General features: G+C 37.6%; 1 long non-coding RNA gene across 1 annotated transcript; it reads left to right on the forward strand.

Moving 5' to 3' along the window:
- The first annotated feature begins 352 nt into the window (after nucleotides 1-352).
- On the forward strand, nucleotides 353-19,107 carry LOC116537367. The gene is made up of 3 exons (XR_004263092.1): nucleotides 353-363; nucleotides 1,669-1,673; nucleotides 19,014-19,107. It is a non-coding gene; the product is annotated as an uncharacterized LOC116537367 (long non-coding RNA).
- The last annotated feature ends 1,687 nt before the right edge of the window (nucleotides 19,108-20,794 follow it).

Consider the following 20,794-nt stretch of genomic DNA (forward strand, 5'->3'; position numbering starts at 1 on the left):
GTTTCGCATATTGAGGCCAATAAAATATTAATTATGTACTCTTTTAAAATGCTGTTAAGAGTTATACCTACACCTTCACTCCCTCCAACCTACCACCTCATACCCTTAAGTTGGCTGTTTAAAGTGTAATTTAATGGTTTGAAGTAATTAAAGGAAAAAAATACTTTTTATATTTTAAAGTGATAAAAGCACTTTTGTCCTTTATAACCACTGGCTATAACACTCCACTGGGGTTGTGCTTCACACCTAAATGTATACATAAAAGAGGATTCCTTTGCTTCAAATAGAATGAGCCAGGGCAACTTGAGCAGATGCATCAACACAGGTTAACAATCCTGACTGATCTCCTAAGAAAAAATTTCTGTAGCTTTTAAATCAATTTGTCACCAGTTTGCTGCCTGAAGGGTCAGGTGGCAGGAAACTGCGCTTGTGTGAGTTGGCAGCCAGGCGGCCCTGGGTCCAGCAGCAGGCCCTGGCCCATCAGTGTCAGGAGCTCTCTGGAAATCAAAACAAATAAACTAAAACCTGCCTGGACACTTAACTACTGCAAAGAAGCCTTCCTCATTTCTCTACCCAACCCACCAGGGGCTGTTTTCAATTTTTAGATTTGAATTTCAAATTCATGGGTTACAGAGCAAGTATTGGCCAAAGTGCATTTCTGTGTCATGACCATTTTCTGAGGACAGTCTCTGAGCTAGATGCTAAGGAAAACCACACAAGATCTTCTGGGACCTTCCTGACCCTTGATTTCCCAAAACTCCTCAAAAGGATGCATACTGGTCAAGTGAAGCAATGGGTGCTGTGGTGTACATTGGATATTAATGTTTTCTTCTTGCTTGAAGAAAATGGTTTAAATTAATCTAAAGCTAGTGGAAGGTAATCCTGAAAAAGGGTAGCATGAATTTTCATTAAACAGTGGATGATTATATTTGCAAATAGGAGTGAAATGATCAGAGCTTTCATTGGGAATATGCCACGGGAAGTCAAAGGGCAATTACAGAGTTCTCTTTGAAGCTACAAAGAAGTCATTTTCTAGCTAGTTAGTCAACTCGCAATCAAGACGCAAGGAAAGAATGGGAGATAGTTGAGGCTTTGTTCCACATTTCTTTTACTGCACAACCTGCTGTTGCTATTGACAACTTGGATCTGAAAGAGAAAATGGATGTGAAAGATTTGAACTTAGCTTTGGAATTATCATGTTCGTCCTTGCTGCCCTAGAGAAATTGGCTTCACTGAGTCTTGAGTGTATGGTTAGACCAAATTTCAGTTGTCATAGTAATGGAAACAGGATGATGTATTGAAGACAACAGCTTTGGGGTTGAATTGCCCCTGGTTCAGTCGTGACTCAGTCACTATTGTGACCAAGTTCTTCTACGAGCCTCAATCGTTAGCTGTACCATGGGTAATGTAGTATCTAGTCCATACATATTTGGAAGAATTACATTTCTAAAAGCATGAAAGACATGAAGAATAATGACTAGCAATTGGTAAGCTCTCCAAAAAGTAGCATGTGTTATTTTTAATATGGAGACAACGATATAACTAATTCAAGTAGTAAATAATGTAAAAAACATTACATTATTTTTCTACTGATGTATTTACCTTTCTAATTCTGAACTGGACTTTTTCATGCCTATGTTCAGACAATTTCTAAGAATCAAGAGTCAGAGTGGGTATTTAGGCCTGCTAGTCCAGGGTCATTCCTCTCTTATGTAGCTGCCTACAATTTTCTAAGATCGTTAAGAATGGAAAGTAAAGGAATTATTTCCACGTGGAGTAGTAGTTTTGTACTGACACATGTAAAAGTACTCATTTCCCCATATAATTGCCAATACTTGAGAGTATCAAACTTAAATGTATCTGTTTGTTAGCCTTCAGTCATAAAACAATACCTATTGCTACCATTCATTCTAACTTGATAAGTAATGTGAAATGAGCCCCCGTTTTTCAGGCATTAAGTGAAGTAAGAAAAAAATGACTCTGTTTAAATGAATCCATGTTAATTAAAAGGAAACTCTGAAGTAAATTAGTTAGACTTAAGTATATTTTGCTAGTGAAAAATCTATGTTGTAAATTGCTTCTCTTTGTTGATAAGAAATGTCAAGGTTACAGACTATTTATGACTCAGAGAGCTAAACAGAGGATGTGCCTGATAAATAATAAGATTGAGACAAAGCAAAACAGAAAAGTTGATTTGGTATAATTATAGTAGACAGATTTCTTGTGTCAGAATTTTACTTCCAACAAATGTAAAGAGACCAAGAGTCTCTTGGTGTTCATGTTTTTCTCTTCATGTGCTATGAAACATTTTTCTGAAAAGTTTTTCATGTTTCATGAAATATGTTTAAAAATTATGAAGTGATAAATCATAACTGGCATAGGAGCTAATACAATTTCATGAATGGGACTTCTTTAAATATTTACATACAACTAAAATTATAAAACTCAAACATAATGTCTTCAAAACTATGAAACATCAAAACAATGGTTTTATTTTTAGATGACTTCTTTAATAAGCTGTCTTTCTTTTACAAAACTGTAATTATAAAGAAGATACTTTCAACAACATCAAAACTTAAACATAACATAAAATCTTGCCTAACTTTGAAACTAATGAGACTTAGCATGTTTTCAAATCTTCGTTGACTATCCCTCCTGTGTAAGATTTTTGAATGTGGCCTTTACCTAAGTTGTCAGCTTTTCTTCCTCTTTGAATTGCATGAATTCTTTATACTTTTCAACATTAATTATTTGTTGGCTGTATATATTGTAAATATCTTATTCCTCTATGGGACTCACTTCTATTTTTGTTTACTATAACTTTCCTCAATGTAAAAAAGATCCTTTACAAAAATTTACAGCTACTGTCCTACTTAATAGGAAAAAAATGCTACTTTCCCCTTAAGATGGGAAAAAGGCAAAAATGTCTGCTCTCATCACTCTTACTATGTTTGAAATCCTAGTCAATGCAATAAATCAAGAAAAGTAATACAAGTTATATAGATTTAAATGAAAGAAGTAAAACTATTCCTATTAGTATACAACATGATTGCCTATATAAAAAATACTTTGGAAGCTACAAATAATTATGGGATAAGTGATTATAGCAATTTTTCAGGATATAAGATCAAGATACAAATATGAACTATATGTCTATATTATAGCAATAAAAAGTTGGAAACTAAAACAAAAACAATGGTACAATTAATAATAGCTCTAAAAATGTGAAATATTTAGGCAATAATTTAACAAAATATGCACAGAATTTTCATGCTGAAAATAACTAAATGATGCTGAAATAAATAAATAATGGCCTAGATAAATGGAGAGATATTTCATGTTCACACACTGGAAGTCTCAATATAGTAATGAGTTTTTTTTTTTTTTTTTGCCCCAAATTGATTTATAACTATAACAAAAGTTAAACTCCCAGGAGTATACATTTCATAGACAAATAAAGATGGTTCTAAACTTTATGTGGAAAGTCAAATAAGCTAGAATAGTCAAAAGGATTTTTACAAAGAATAAGATTGGAAAACACACATGCTCAGATATTAAGATTCATTATAAAGTTATAGTAATAATCAATACAGGATGATAGTGGTGAAAGTACAAGCACACAGAGAAATGGAACAGAAGAGAAAGTCCGGAAATAAACCTATGCATGCAAGTTCAATTAGCTTTTGATAAATGAAAAACAGTAATTAAATGGAGACAGTCATCTTTTTAATAAGCAGTACTGGAACTATTGGGCATCTACAAGCAAAAACTAAATAGGAAATTTCCATGTTACACAAAAATCAACTGAAAATGAATCATAGACTGAAATGTAAAATTTAACACTATCAAGTTCTTTTTTTTTAATTAATTAATTTATTTATTATACTTTAAGTTCTGGGGTACATGTGCAGACTATGCAGGTCTGTTACATAGGTATACACGTGCCATGGTGGTGGTTAGCTGCATCCAACACCCATCACCTACATTAGATATTTCTCCTAATGTTATGCCTCCCCAATCTCCCCACCCACTGCTATTCCTCCCCTAGCCCCCCATCCCCCAGGTCCCAGTGAGTGATGTTCCCTTCTCTGTGTCTGTGCGTTCTCATTGTTCAAAACCCATTTATGAGTGAGACCATGCAGTGTTTGGTTTTCTGTTCTTGAACACTATCAAGTTCTTAGAATAAAACTAAGAGAAAGACTTGCAACCTTGAGCTAAGCAAAAAGTCCTTAGAAATAACACCAAAAGGATGGTCCACTGAAAAACAGATGAATTAGAATTTATCAAAATGAAAAACTGCTCCAAAAAAGACACTGTTAAGAGAATGAAAAGACAGCCTACAGACTGGGAGAAAATATTTGCAATTATATACCTGATCAAGAATTTCTATCTAGTATATATACAGAACTTTCAAAACCCAACAGTAAGAAACCAAGCAACCCACTACAAAGTTGAGCAAGAGATGTGAACAGACATTTCACCAAAGAAGATATTCAGAAGGCAAATAAATACAAGAAAACACGGTCTGTGTCATCAATGCTGTGGTGCATCTATACAAATGGATTTTTTTTTAAAGACAATACCAAGTGCTTACAAGGATGTAGAAGAACTGGAACTTTCATACATTGCTGTTTTTAGGAATGCAAAATAGTACAGCTATTTTGGAAAATGACTTAATAATTTCTTATAAAGTTAAGCATACATTTAACCAGTGATCTTACAATCTCATTCTTATTCACTCTAGAGGAATGGAAAATCTATATTTAGTCAGAAAGGATACACAAAGCTTTGAGCAGCATCATTCACAATCCTCAAAAACTGGGAACAACCCAAATGTCCTACAGTGAGTGAAGGATAAACCAGCTGTGGCTCAGCTATATAATGGAATACTCTTTACCATAAAAAGTAATGGGCTATAAGTATATACAACATGGATGATCTCAAATGCATTATCCTGAGCAAAACAAGGAGTCCCAAAATGTTGTATATTGTGTGTTTCTACTTATATGACATTCTGGAAAAGAAAAAAATTACACAGGCATAGAAAAGATCATTGTTTCCCAGGGGTTGGGATGAGGAAGTATTTACTGCAAGGTGCATTAGGGTTTTCTAGAGGGACAGAATTAATAGGATAGATGTATATATGAAGGGGAGTTTATGAAGGAGTATTGGCTCGCATGATCACAAGGTGAAGTCCTACCATAGGCTGATCTTCACGCTGAGGAGCATGGAAGCCAGTCCTAGTCCCCAAACCTCAAAACTAGGGAATTTGACTTCAGTCTGTGGCCGAAGGCCCAAGAGCCCCTGGCAGATCACTGGTGTAAGTCCAAAAGTCCAAAAGCCGAAGAACTTGGAGTCTGATGTTTGAGGGCAGGAAGCATCCAACAGGAGAGAAAGATGAAGACAGCAAGTCTAGTCCTTCCGTGTTCTTCTGCCCACTTTGTTCTAGCTGCGTTGATAGCTGATTAGATGGTGCCCATCCCATTGAAGGTATGTCTACCTCTCCCAGTCCACTGACTCAAATGTTAATTAATCTCCTTTGGCGACACCCTCACAGACACACCTGGGAACACCACTTTACATCCTTCAATCCAGTCAAGTTGACAATATTAATCATCACACAAAGGGACAGAATGAATATGTTTTCTCTCCCTTTGTGTGATGAAATCATTCCATTTCCTTATTATGGTTATATTTACTACAAGAATATATCCATGTAGCAAAATCCATAGAAATGTACATCCAAAGAAGTGAATGTTATTGTATGAAAACCTAAAAATTTTATTCAGCATTTCTATGTGTTTTCAGTAGGGAGACAAGATCAGCATCAGGGAAATCCATTCTGTGACATTAAGTCATGTTTTTATTGCTTTTGTAATAAAACAACGTAACACAATAAAAGTTATTTTGTTTATTGTCTTTTTTAAAAAGAAGACAATTACATTGACAATACTTCAAGCTAAGAACAAAACATCCAGGTACAAAAATGAGTTTGTATTGCTTAATAAAATTATCTGCATTTTAAACTTCAGATAGGAATGAGCTTTGCCTGTTTTGCCACTTATAGGGACTAGCATAGAGCCCACAGACAATAAGTTCTTAATAAATGCTCTTTATAACATCACTTAATAAGTGACAGTGTAAACACAGACCTACTGATGGTGGGAGAAGTGGGAAAAGCCAAAATCACAATGCAGAGCATACAGAATTTGCTTAAATAACATGTACTCATATAACAAGAGCAAACAAAGAAACATCAAATCTCCTGCCTTTTATTTTTCTAATTCTCTTTTCCGAGTCAAAATCCTATTCATTGCTTAAGGTTCAGATCGGATTTTATTTCTTCATAAAATCTTCCATACCCTCTTCAAATCACTTTGATTATTCTCTTATTTGAATACTAACTTGCATTCTGACTTTGAAAGTAACCATGTAGCCCCTTGTACAGCATACTTTCTCATGTAGCTATGTCTTATCTCTCTTCAATGACTGAAAATCCATGGATAACAAAAATCTAATTGAATATGTTGTCATGTTTTTTTCTGAATTCTTCTCAGTACCTACATGTTACTAATGCCTCTGGAGGGCATGAGTGATGTCGCCTCAGAGCTGACATTCTGCGAAGGTACTCATGCCTCACTTGCAAGTTGTCAGGGAATGTGGCTTTGCTGAAGCCAAGGGGTTGGGTACATAAGAGGAAAAAATTGAGGTAGCCCCATGTTGTCCCAGAATCTCACAGGATGGCATCAGGAACTTCCTAGGCAGCACCCAGGCCTCTGAAGTTTCATCCTTAGTATAGCACAGGTATCCAGCATGCGCGCTTGCACCATGGAAGAATGACTACTGCTCTTAACATCCAGACTTTGTTCAGCAACCTCAGTTCACCCACAGAAAAACTCACTACTCTGACTCTACAGAATGAAAACAACAAAAAGGGAAATCTTGTTTTACTCTAAATGAGAAAATGTTAGATTGCATTGAGTCCTTTTCAAAGAAGTGTGTCAAACCATTAATGGAATTATTCATTTCCTTCAAGGAAAGAGTAACAGTGCAGTTTCCCTCTAAGTTTTGCTTTCTCCTTCAGACAGCACTCCTAATAAAAAAGGTTTACTATCATCAAATTGATTTAATCAGTGGATTTAAATGGTGCTTGACATTGAACCTAGTAATTATGACTTTGCTGTATTTATGTGTTTAGTACATTTGCACGTGGTGTGCTTATTAAACAGACCAAATAATTTGCAGCAGAGTTGGCTAAGTCTTTGCAAGCTGAAGGAAGTATATAGCATTGTTTCCCTTTGTCTGCATTCTTAAGTGCCTTATTCTTTATAAGGTTTAGAGAATAAAGTTTAGCATTCATTCGTGAGCTGATGATAGGCTTGTTTCTGTTAACGTCACGTAACTTTTTTTTTTTTCTCATCATGAGAACCTGAGTTTTTGGAATTTTAAGATATTCCTGTTTCAGAAATGGACATGGCTCTGAACTCACTAAGGCTTCCATTAGATAAAAAGAAAGAATGCTAGAGAAATAGAAGTGGCCAGAACATACGATGTTTCTCTGATTCTATCCATACTCATTCTTTAACTCCTACCTTTATAGGAAGCCATTCCTGATCACACCAGCTTATATTGAAATCTCACACTACTAATTGTTAGTACCCTGTAATTTGATACTGCCTTCTATTGCTTTATAGTGGCTGTTTTGAAATTGCTTTCAATGACTCAAATTTGGGTTTCTTTTATTAGGGCTGAGGATATGCTGCTCACTTTTTCGTGTGTCTCCCACAGACCCTGTTACAGTATAAGCCTTCAGTTGCTGCCCAGTAAATACTTAGGTTGCTGGCTCCTGAAAATGGCTTATCAATTTTCCAACATTGGCACAAACACAGATGGTAGTAGATGCTAAAAATTTTAACTTCTCATCATTAGAAAATAAGTATGGTTTTCTGTGCTTGGCCAGGGGTCTGTCCTTTTGACCTATAGCATTTTCACAGTTGTTTAAAATAGAACATAACTGCCACTTTTGGCTCCATGAAACAGTGTACTTCCACTGACTGTATTGGTTTTGCCTAGTTTTAAAGGAAATATAAGCAACTTTGGAAGGTCCAATAATTTCTTCTCTTCCATAGAATCAACATATCTAATAGCTACTTTCCTCAGCTGACCAGCATTGACTTCCCCAACACAATAAAGAGAGCAGAGATCTGTCTAAGAGGGTCCTGCTGGTAATCGAGTATCAGCAGATGGTCTTGGCAGACCCCTGACAAGCATAAGTCTTTAGGTACAGCCTGCCCCTCCTGCCTCTTCCTCTTGTTCAACCTTGTCATCCAGCAGCCATGTAACTGTGGCTTTTGCAATTCCATCCTCTGCAGCAGCCCCTGTCCAGTGTTGCTTTCCCTGGAGGTGTCTTTCTCCTTCCTGGGCTATAGGCTCATAAAGTTGGCACAGCCCTGTAATCAGTTTGTCTTACCCTCTGAGATAGTTCAGAGGTCTCTCACTTTTTTTGAGGGAGTGCTGCTTATGAGCTCCCTGAAGTCTCATGGTATTTGATGTAAGAGGTGATGTAAAGGCTTTAGTCTTATTTGAGAATCCTAATGATGGCAGGTGGCCACTTTGGACAGTGCTGTGGATTAAATGTTTGGATCCCTTCCAAAATCGAGACGTTGAAGCCTTAATTCTCAATGTGGTGGGCCTTCAGGGGTTAGGCTTCTGAGGAAGGAAATCATAGGGGTAGAGCCCCCATTATGGGATTAGTGTCCTTATAAAAAGACGAAGGAAAGGGAGCTCTTTCTCTCATCCATGTGAAGATACAGCAAGAAGGAGGCTATCTACAAAACAGGATGAGGGCTTTCACCAGGAAATGAATCAGCCAGCATCTTGATCTTGGCCTTCCCAGCCTCCACAACTGTGAGAAATAAATTTCACAATTTAAACTAGTCTATAGTATTTTTGTTATAGCAGCCCAAACTAACGGAGGCAGGCTGCATTACTCTCAGAGACCCCTTTAGGTATAGGAACTGATGAGTTTGGTTACGTATTAATGATTTACTATCTACTGATAAAGTCACCCTTGCTGCTTTCTGCTCATCTTGGCCTTTCTATTTCAACAATGGTCTCCTAAACTGTCCTGTCTAGATATGAGACCTGAGACTGGGGGCAGCCACTGCGAGACCCTGATTAGAGCCAGCCTGATGGCAAAGCTGACACACAGAGCAGGGCAGCATGAGATAATGTCCTAAAAATGAGATAATTTGATGTCATCGTGCATTGCGGTCAGCCAGTCTTGGAGCTCACCATACCTCTGGACTGCTTGACAGGTGAGAAAAGCAATTTTGTATTGCTTATACTATTTTGTATTGAGATTTCCTATGACTTGAAGCTGAAAGCATCACCTATGCAGTTGCTTAAGTGAAGGTTGGTTATAAGAGCTTTTAAATTTACCTACTGCAAAGGGTTCTCATGAGAATCTGGTGGAATTTGATGATGGATAAATAGATATAGAAAATGTGGTATGTGTTCCTATGCATGTTTACACACACGCGCGCACACACACACATATTATGTTAGGTTGTTTTTGTGTGGCTAAAAAGGAATGCCTGCGGCCGGGTAATTTATAAAGAAAAGAAGTTTAGCTCACATTATTGCAGCCTGTACAAGCATGGTACTAGCATCTGCTGGGCTTCTGGGGAGGCCTCAGGGATATTTTACTCAAGGTGGAAGGCGAAGTGGGAGCAGGCGGGTCACATGGCCAGAGCAGAAGCAAGAGAATGCAAGAGGTACCAAATATATGTATATATTTTTCGAGTTAGAGTCTCACTCTGTTGCCCAAGCTGGAGTGCAGTGGCACAATCTCAGCTCACTACAACCTCCATCTTCCAGGTTCAAGCGAATTTCCTGCCTCAGCCTCCCAAGTAGCTGGGATTACAGACATGCACCACCACTAATTTTTGTATTTTTAATAGAGATGGGGTTTCACCATGTTGGCCAGGCTGGTCTTGGACTCTTGACCTCAGGTGATCTGCCTGCCTTGGCCTCCCAAAGTGCTGAGATTACAGGCATGAGCCACCATGCCCGGCTGGTACCAAATATTTTTAAACAACAAAATATCATGTGAACTCAGAGCAAAGAGCTCACTTATCACCAAAGAGACAGCCCGAGATATTCATGAGAGATCTGCCTCCATAATACAAACTCCTCCCACCAGGCCCCACCTTAACACTGGAGACCATATTTCAATGTGCGATTTTGAAGGAACACATATTCAAACCATATCATCTGTACACACAGATACATATACACACACAGTGAAATATTGGTTAGCAATAATAGAAGAAGGAAATCTTGCCATTTGTGACAACATGGATTAACTTGGAGGACATTATTCTTAGTGAAATAAGCCAGAAAGAGGATGACAAATTTTGTATAATCTCACTTATATGTGGAATCTAAATAAGCCAAATTCACTGAAGTAGAGAGTAGAATGGTAGTTGCCAGGGTCTGCAAGAAGCGAAAAATGTTGCTGAAAAGGCACAAAGCTTCAGTTATGCAGGATAAATAAATGCTGGGGATGTAATATACAGTAATGTGAGTATAGATAACAGAACTATATTGTATACTTGAAATTTGCTATAAGAATAAATCTTAAGTATTGTTACCATAAAAAGACAAAATGATAACAATGTGAGGTGATAGATACATTAATTCACTTGGTAATTATTTTACTATATATATATATATATATATATATAGCAAATTTTGCACCTTAAATATATACAAATTGTATTTGTTACTTATATGTCAATAAAACAAAAATATATATTCTTATAATTATTGGTCTGCACAAGTGCATGCTCAGGAATGGTACTAGGCAGTAGAGGTCCAATCCCTGCTCTCACCAAGTTTATAATCCCTGGGAAGAGACAATATTAAATGATTAATTATGCCTATATTTCCTTTTAAATAATACATATTTTGTAAACTTACAGTGTAGACTATTTGTATGATGACATTAATACCTTCCAACCTTAAAAGATAGATCTTGCTTTTGAAGGGCTTGTGGGTCTCACATGTGACATAAAACATGTTCTGATGATAAACAGAAAGTTGGAGGGAACTCAGAAGGTTGGACCAGAAAAGGAGGCTTTACCTTGGGAGAGGGGGAGGGTCATGTTTATTTCAAGATATTTATGTATTCAGAACCTTTTTTTAAAATCTTGGGCCAAGTTATATCACTGCATTTTTAGGTGCTGGCAGGTACCAAAAATGTAAAGTGATAGAACATTAATTTTTAATAAATCCTCAGGAATAAATGTAATAGCTCATCCATGAAGGATGACTGTGTTTCTTTCCCTTATGAAGAGACCTTGATAATATATTAATGAGTGGCATAATGCTTACCCTTCAAGGGTGACATGCTCTATATATATGCAAAAACCACATCACCCCTCACTGAACTTTGGATAATGTCCAATGTCCTCCCTCTATCCTGGTGTTGTGTCTGTCATACCTGTTTGCTAGGTACTTCCTCTGGCACTACTTGGGCATAAATAATAATATCTGGAGGTTGAAGAATCTAACCATGTTCTGCTGATTGATCAATTAATCAATGTTTATTGATTACCAGAATGTTCTATTAATTTCATTATGATGTCTAAAGGAAAATCCATTGCAATTAAACAAAAACACATTTGATAGTTTTTGCGGTAATTGAATTTGTAAATTTATTAGCTTTCAGTTGTTTACTTCCAATATAAGTAATTAATATTTCATGTTACCTTTTAAATGGGAAAATGCATATGGGATCATTTTAATTAAGGAGAAGATATTGATTTGAAATGAAATCTCTAAAAGCCCTGAGTTTGTAATTGGGTAATACCTGTGTTATCAAAAATGATGTACACTGATTACATTCATATTTCTCAAAAATCTCATTCCTTGACACAGAAGGTATGAGAATCTGTGCTTAAATGTCAGCTGGGGAAGAATGCACTACGGTGCAAAGAAATTATTAAGTACCAGCTGAAATCATGTCCACTGCAGCAGTAAACATGAAATCTGCATTGTGGTCTCTAGGCAGACGGGGATTCGCTAAGATAAAGGCAGAGAAGGTAAGAAAAGTCCTAGTACTCAGTCAAAGAAGGAGGAAGGGGATGTTGAAGAGGCCTGCAGAAAAAGAAAACTGGTGTCCCTGTGCCCGGGCAGAAATCACAGATATTGGAAGGCTTGGTTTGTAACAGTGGACAGAGGCCCCTCTAACTCAACAACAAGGAGAGGACTAGGCCTCGATTTTAGAGGTCTTCTAATGTGGGACATGGAAGAAAGTCCTTCATCATCCTGTAATTTATGAGTGCCAGTGACCCTAAGGTGATCACAGAATGGTGACCGGACTATGGGCCAAATAGATCAGAACCCATTCATTTGGAAGAAACACATGCAAGACCCAGAGAGTAGGGTCAATCAAGGAATGAGTGTCAGGGGCATGAAGCCAAAGCAAGAAAGGAAGGAAGCTCCAGCACTGCATTTTAGTGGTAAGGAAATCAGGTGGGCAGCCATAGTAGGTTAACTTGTGGGCCAGGTGCAGTGGCTCACTCCTGTAATCCCAGCCCTTTGAGAGGCCAAGGTGGGCAGGTCGCTAGAGGTCAGGAGTTTGAGACCAGCTTAGCCAACATGGTGAAATCCCCATCTCTACTAAAAATACAAAAATTAGCTGGGCATGGTGGCAAGTGCCTGTAATCCCAGCCACTTGGGAGACTGAGGCAGGATAATTGCTTGAACCCAGGAGATAAAGGTTGCAGTGAGCTGAGGTTGCTCCACTGAACTCCATCCTGGGTGACGGAGCAAGACTCCATCTCAAAAAACAACAAGAAAGAAGGTTATTTCCCGAGGGGATGGACGGTACCAGAATGGTTCAGTATTCCCAGCAAGTAGAGCAGTGCTTGATGTATTGTAAGTCCATGTGTTAATTCACATGTCTGAAGACCCCGCTGAAAAAACTGGACATGGAGAGTGGGCAGGAAAGGGTATCCAAGTGAGTATACAGGCAATGAAACATTTAATGTAGCTTGTTTTTTGACTTCCATAATTATTTATTATTTGTATTTTTACTGCTTAGAATCTGTCTTAAAGGAAAACATTGCTTGATTTCTACCTGGACCATTCAATGAAATTCCGTGAGAAAAGATTTAGGACACCTAAGATGCTATTAAATATCTGATAATTTCTTAGTTTAATAGTACATCAGGGGTGGGGGAAATGTACAGATTGAGAGAGGACGAGAGCTTGGTGGTTTTGAAATGACCATAATTACAGGGTGTGGGCTATGAATTAAGGAGAAATGTTTTCTCAGACTCTACCAGACTTTGTATGTTTGTATTTAGGTCCAGCTTTATTTACCTTTAATGTGAGGCCACGTATGAAAGCTATTTTAACATGTAGTTCAAGCACTACTTGTGATGTTTTTGTATTTTTATAAGGTAGTTTTATTCACAATAAAATGATCACTATTCTAAGTACTTTTTTTTTTTTTTTTGAGATGAAATTTTGCTCTGTTGCCAAGGCTGGAGTGCAGTGACTCAATCATAGCTCACTGCAGGCTTGACCACCTGGGCCTAAGCAATTCTCACATCTCAGCCTTCTAGGTAGCTGGGACCATAGGCACACACCACCACACCAGGCAACTTTTTAAAATTATTATTTGTAGAGATGAGATCTTGCTATGTTGCTCAGGCTAGTCTCAAACTCCTGGGCTCCAGCAATCCTCCCACCTTGGCCTCCCAAATTGCTGGGATTATAGGCATAAGCCACTGTGCCTTGCCACTAAGTACATTCTTAAGCACGATTTGTTTTATTTTAAAATCCATCACTTATGGTGCTTTCTTTTGCACAAGACAAAGTAAATTTCTTATTACGTTAAACTTAGATAATGCAGGATAATTGCTTTGATGTTTCAAGATCCTTCCAAACTTTAGAATTTTTTCTTGCACATGTATAATTTTAACAAATTGAAATACAGTCATGCTTTGCTTAACAACAGAGATGTGTTCTGAGAAATGCATCCTTAGGTGATTTTGGCATTGTGTGCACATCACAGAGCATATAGATGACAGAGCCTACTTCACACCTAGGCTATATACAAAAGTGTACAGCGGGTCACTGTACTGAATACTGCAGACAATTCTAACATATTGGTGAGTATTTATATATCTAAACAGTAGAAAAGAAGCTACATTATCAATTAAAATGATGATTTTGTCTGAGCTGCCTGGTGCCTGGTGGCTTCAGTCACACAATAGCAGGAACTAGAATTTACTCTCCTTTGAGGCTCTCTTTTGCTTATCTGCTGTCACCTGATCCCCAGCTGTGGCTTGAGCTCTGCTGTAGAGTTCTGTTTGCTTTTCTGTGGGTTCTTACCCTTAGATACCTAAACATATCTAAACAAAGAAAAGGCACAGTAAAAATACAGCATACAAATTTTAAAAAATTATATACTTGTATAGTGCATTTGCCATAAATGGAGCTTGCAGGACTGGAAGCTGTTCTGGGTAAATAAGTGAGTGGTGTGTGACTGTGCAAGCCTAGGACATTACTGTATAGTACTGTAGACTATAAACACTGTACATTTAGGTTACGCTAAACTTATTAAGTAATTGTGCTAGAACATTACAATGGCTACAACATCACTAGGTGATAGGAATTTTATGGCTCCATTATAATCTTATGTAGCCACCATCATATATGTGGTCCTTCGTTGACTGAAATGTCCTTTTGCCCCTTGTAACCGTACTAAATACTAGAGAAGTTGTGTAGAAAATCAGAACACGCTGAAATGTCGTGACTCCAGTTCTAGTCCTGTGTCATTAACTAGCTGGGTGCTTGACCAGGCACGTCACCTTTCTGGGTCTCACTTTTCTTACCAGCTAAATTACAGAATTAAACTAGATCACTTTGGAGATTATTTCTATCTCATTCTGACAGTCTACCGATAGAGTCTACAACAGCTTTGTCCATTGGAAAGACATTTGTGAGCCACAAATATAATTTTAAATTATAAATGTACACGTAGCCATGTGAAAAATGTAAGAAGAAATAGGTGAAATTAATTTTAATAATACTTACATTACTTAAAGCAACATATCCAACATTCTATTTTTTCAGCATTTGATCAATATAAAATTATGGAGTTATTTTACCTTTGTTTTATCATACTAAGTCTTTGAAATCCTAATGTATATTTTACACTTACAGCATATCTGAGTTCTGATTGGCTGCTTTTTGAGTACTCAATAATCACCCGTGGCTAGTAGCTATTGCATTGGACAACTCAGATCAATAGTGTTAAGCTAGAGAAAAACTTCCATTAAATGAAAAGAACACTTTCTCGGCAACATTTGCGACATGTGAAAACTTTTAGAGTAGAAAAGAAGCAACATTATCAATTAAAATGATGAGTTTGGCTGAGTTGCCTGGTGCTTGGTGGCTTCAGCCACACAATAGCAGGAGCTAGAATTTACTCCCTTTTGAGGTTCTCTTTTGCTTATCTGATGTTACCTGATCCCCGGCTGTAGCTTGAGCTTTGCTGTAGAGTTCTGTTTACTTTTCTTTGAGTACTCACTCAGACTATGGTCACTACTGTCCTAAAAGATCACATGGCCTCAGCAGAGGAGGGTGCAGCAGGTGCTGACCTTCCCACCCTGGCCTCACCTCAGGGATCTCTGCTATTCATCCTTTTATTCCTAACTTATCCTTAGCAACACCAACATGTGGCTGCTGTGTGTGTGCATTACACGTCATTAATAGTGTAAACATATCTTGAACATATTAAACATTATGGTGGGAAGTTGAAGTTAGGTGATACATAGGACTGTTTTCAAAGTCAAAAAGAAAAAAAAATAGAGGAATTTTCTCATGGTAGGGCTGCCAGATAAAGTGCAGAATGCCCAGTTAAGTGTGTGAATTTCAGATAAAAAACAAACACTTTTTAGTGTAAGCATGCCCCAAACATTGCATGGGATACACTTACACTAAAAAAATCATTGTTTATCTGAAATTCAAACTCAACCAAGTATCCTTTCTTTCTTTTTCTTTCTAAATCTGACCAGCTTTCTTCATGGATAGACTCAGTTCAGTTGTGATTGATCCTTAAAGTGACAGCCCCACCTTGTTTTTTTTTTTTTTTTTCTTTTAATGTTTCACTGTTAATCTCATACCCTTCAAGAAAGCGTTTTTATGCTTTAGATTGGTCTTCTGCTCAGTCATTTCTTCCACTATTTTTCGGTGATAGCAATTCATGGCAGAACATTTTCTAGGGTCTAATATCTTCACATAGAGGTCACCGAAGACCTCTAATGATACCTTTTATGGGCTTTGAAATTAAAAGTCCAATTGTGTTTGGGTAAGTACTTCTCCCAGTGTGAGTTCAATACATCACGGCTTCTTTCTTCCTTCTTCCAGCCTCAAGACCAAGTCTTCAGAAAGGTCTTTGAACAACACACACAAGCATAATATCTGCACAAAGAACACTCCAAGCAGTAGTTCTAAGAAACTGCAGTCTAAATCCATAATAATAAAGGAAAAAAGTGACTTCCTAAATTAACATAGTCTGTAAAGATTTCACTTTCCAAATGAAGAAAGAACTTTTTCTTTTATTACATGAAGCAGTTTTCACTTTACTTTCTCAGCCACCAGCTTTCAAACTGCTCAGTGGTTAACTTGAACCAGAAAAGGAAGTCTGCCTACTGGTTTACCTGGACCAGACCCCATAAAGGGTTTTCTCCAAAAACAGCAGCTCTCTTCACAGCTGCTGCTGCCTCTCTCACCAGGACCTGCAACCACCTGCCTCAGGCACTCACATACACTAAGAAGGATGAAACAGCTGCGGTTTTAAAGTAGCTCTTCTTTCTCCTTTTTGTCCTGGTACACAAGGAATTGTTGGTAATTTTGCTCCAAAGTAGAGTATCTGAGTCAGGTTAGATTGCCTTTGTATGGATATAGGACTAACTCCAGGCAAAACTGAGGAGTAAGGCCAGCACTTTCTTTTGAGACGGAGTCTTGCTCTATCGCCCAGGCTAGAGTGCAGTGGTGTAATCTCAGCTTACTGCAACCTCCACCCTCTGGGTTCAAGCGATTCTCCTGCGTCACTCTCCTGAGTAGCTGGGATTACAGGTGCCCGCTATGTACCCAGCTAATTTTATTTTGTATTTTTAATAGTGATGGGGTTTCACCATCTTGGCCAGGCTAAGGACAGCACTTTTATCTCTCCTCTTAAACTCTTTTCATTCCTCTACATACTCACGCTACTGGCCTTCATGATTCTGGCCTCTCAGTACCCTTTGTGGTACCATCACAACTAATCTCTGATACATTATTTACATAGAGCCAAGTGTTACTATATAAAGGTTCATTCATAATAGGAGTTTGCAAACTTTATATTGTGAATGCTTTTTGATGATCTGATGAAGATGAGGAATTCTTTTCCTAGAACAAGTGCCTACAGAAACGTGCACGTGTGTGTATGTGTGTGTGTGGTGTAATGGAGTATTATTATTATTTTTTAAGAGATGAGGTATTGCTCTGTTTCCCAGGAAGGAGCGCAGTAGCCTGATCATAGCTCATGGCAGCCTCCAGTGAGGAGGCTGGACTCAACCAATCCTCCTGCAGGGAGCATCCTCAAGCATCCTGAATAGTTAGGATGTTAGGCATGTGCCACCAAGCCCCGCTGATATTTAAAACAGTTTTTTTTTTTTTTTTCATAGAGACAGACTCTCATTATTTTGCCTGGTTGGGCTTGAACTCCTGGCCTCAAGTGGTTCTCTTCCTTTAGTATCCCAGTGTGCTGGGATTATAGGTGGGAGCCACTATTTGTGGCTATGAGGGACTATTGACTTAGTATAATAATATTAAGAAATGATAAGAAGAAAGTAGTTGATAAAGCAGGAGAATTACATTTTGCTCATTCCTAGCCTGTGCTTGAAAAGTGTGAGTTTCTCTGTGGAAGATCAAGGGGCATGAAACCCTGGTCTTAACATTCATGTGTAAGCATGCCTCGCCTCACACATTCTGAGGCAGTTCTTGAAAAATCATTAAAGGTTTCTGGGCATATATACATCCCTGTGCATATAACATTTCTGTTCTCTCTCCCTTACCACCAATTTGATTCTGGAGAAAAGCAAAACATAAAACCTCTATGAAGAAAAAAATGAGTTACTCTAAAGAAGGACACCCAAAATTTTGGGTGGTGATAAAACTTATAAAGGGAATTATCTGTACATATATGAATTTTACACAGGTAATTTATATGTGTAAATATACCTCTAATTAATTGTACATGTATAAATACACCTCTAAACCTCAGGTTGTATTTTGGTAGTGTCTGCTCAGACCATATTCTTTCTTTTTCAACATATGGTAAAAAATGTCCAGTCTATTGAAAAGTTTATAGAATTTTAGACTAAATGCCCATAAATTCACTACCTGTATCATCAACATTTTATTACACTAACTGCATATCTAACCATCTGCCAATCCCTGTCTTTATACATCCATTTATCTTAATTTTGATGTATTTTGAAGTAAATTACAATTTAATACACTTCTCAATTATATTACCATGCATATCGTTATTAGAGTTCAATATTTATTTAAATGTTTTTTCTTTTTAAAAGGATCCTTCATTTTGTACACAGTTGGCATCTGTCATTGACTCCCTCTTCACTCAAAAGTATAGAGACCAAAGTGAGGTCAATAATTCATAGCTCCATGTGGACTTCTCTAGTGATGTAGAGTAACTCGCTGACCATCAAATACTTGTTCCCCTTCCATTGATAGAACTGTTGCTGGGAAGAAGTTGCCAAGTCAGAGTCTATAATCCCTCTACCCTTTGCATCTAGATGAGGCTGTGTCACTAGATTTTGCCAATGGATTATAAGTGAAAGAGTTGCATGTTATTTCAAGCCTAGATGGTGAAGTAAGTCTGAGCTACCCCAAACTCTTTTCATCATTTACTGACTAGAATTCAGGAGTCCCTAATCTTTTGACTTTCCTGGGCCATATTGAAAGAAGTAGAATTGTCTTGGGCCACACATAAAATACACTAACAATAGCCAATAAGCTTAAAAAACATACACATGTACACACAAAAAGTCTCAAAATGTTTTAAGAACGTTTATGAATTTGTGTTGGGCTGCATTCAAAGCCATCCTGGGCCACATGTGGCCCTGTGGGCCATGGGTTAGACAAGACTGGACTCGATGATATCAGGGTGACTTGAAGATGCTAGACTGCAAAATACAGACTGAAGTGGCTTGGGTTCTTGAGTCACTATTTGAAGCTGAGAGTATGATTTAATTGAAAAATAAACTCTATTTTATTAGGCTAGAGAGATTAGGGGTAGATTGATATTGATGAAGTGCCAAACTGAAAGTAGTGTTTAGAATATGGCTCAGAATCAAGGCTAGCACACTGGCAATGTGGATAGCCGAGCTGAGGTATTGGGTGGATTCAGAGATATGGCATTGGGTAGAATATAATGAAGGAGGAATCACTCTGTAAGTTCGTCTTTTCTCTTTAACTTTCACATCCCCACAACCCCCTAACCTCTTTTCTCACTATTCCTCCTGCCTCTGTTTATCCTGATTGAAAAATCTCGTGATGTGTTTGACCTCCTGAAAGAATAAGTTACTAGTAGGTGACAGTCATGTTTCTTGAACCCATGATGGCATTCTTCCTCTTATGCTATGGATAACTCCTGTCTCTGATTATCATTGTTACAGTATCATGTCTATTTAGCATTCCTGCATCCTCATCCAAATGTTTGACAATGTGATATTCTAATCTAGCTTCCTGAGCTTCCATTTAGGTGTAGACACTCTTGAAATACAGAGTTGCCCTTTTCCCCAATACTTCCTTCTCTATGCAGTATCTTTTCCCTTCAAGCTGGATATTTTCTCCTTCTACCATCATTTGTCAACAATCCTGCCAAGTCTCAGTGATATTTATGATGTTGTATGGATTTCATTGGGTTAAATGTCTCAAGTTCATTTTATTCATTACCCGTACTTCTTTCATTGCTATAGTCACTCTGAGGATGTCAGATTTACCCTATGATTCTATTCTCTGTTATTTCCTTTTATAAATTACTTGAAATCTTCTCCATTGCTTCTTTCTCCCTCCTCCCACTAATTTATAACTAATAACCTCCAAGGGCAGTGTTCTATAGTGCAAGCTGGGTATTTCCCCCCTCCTTTCTCAAGTTTCAATTGAAATCTCTCTGTATCCTGTTGGCATGTCTCCTAGAAAACATATTCTTCTCAGGTCCCATGAGATAAACTCTGTTTCTGCCAGGAGCATTTCATTTTGGTGTCATAAGTCAGGATCTAAAAAAAAGCATATTATTTTTTTAACACAATCTCTATAGCTAGCTGTTCATGTTTTGTAACCTCTAGCTGATTCTAAAGCCATGACCTTTAACTGGAAACAGAAATAAAAAGTTCGCCTTTAGCCTTAAGCAATTTTGGTTTTAGCATAATAATTTATGAAAACTAGAGACACTTTTGCCCATTTTTAGTAGAATAATTTGATCCCACATAGTTTCCAGGTGATACAGATATCTGCTATATCTGTTATGATTAGTTCAAAGGAATTATAACATGAATATATAAAAAGCATTGTACACAATGAATGGCTGTGAGTTGTAGGTTCCAGTTGGCTAAGGGCTGAGGCTAGGATAGGCTGCTTTGTGGAGTCAGTAAACTTCAATTTCTAGTAGTGCTTAGCCTAGTCCACTTATGTGTAAACTTCC

Source organism: Sapajus apella, unplaced genomic scaffold, assembly GCF_009761245.1.
Source record: "Sapajus apella isolate SASKATOON/1434 unplaced genomic scaffold, GSC_monkey_1.0 scaffold109, whole genome shotgun sequence".
NCBI lineage: Eukaryota > Metazoa > Chordata > Mammalia > Primates > Cebidae > Sapajus > Sapajus apella.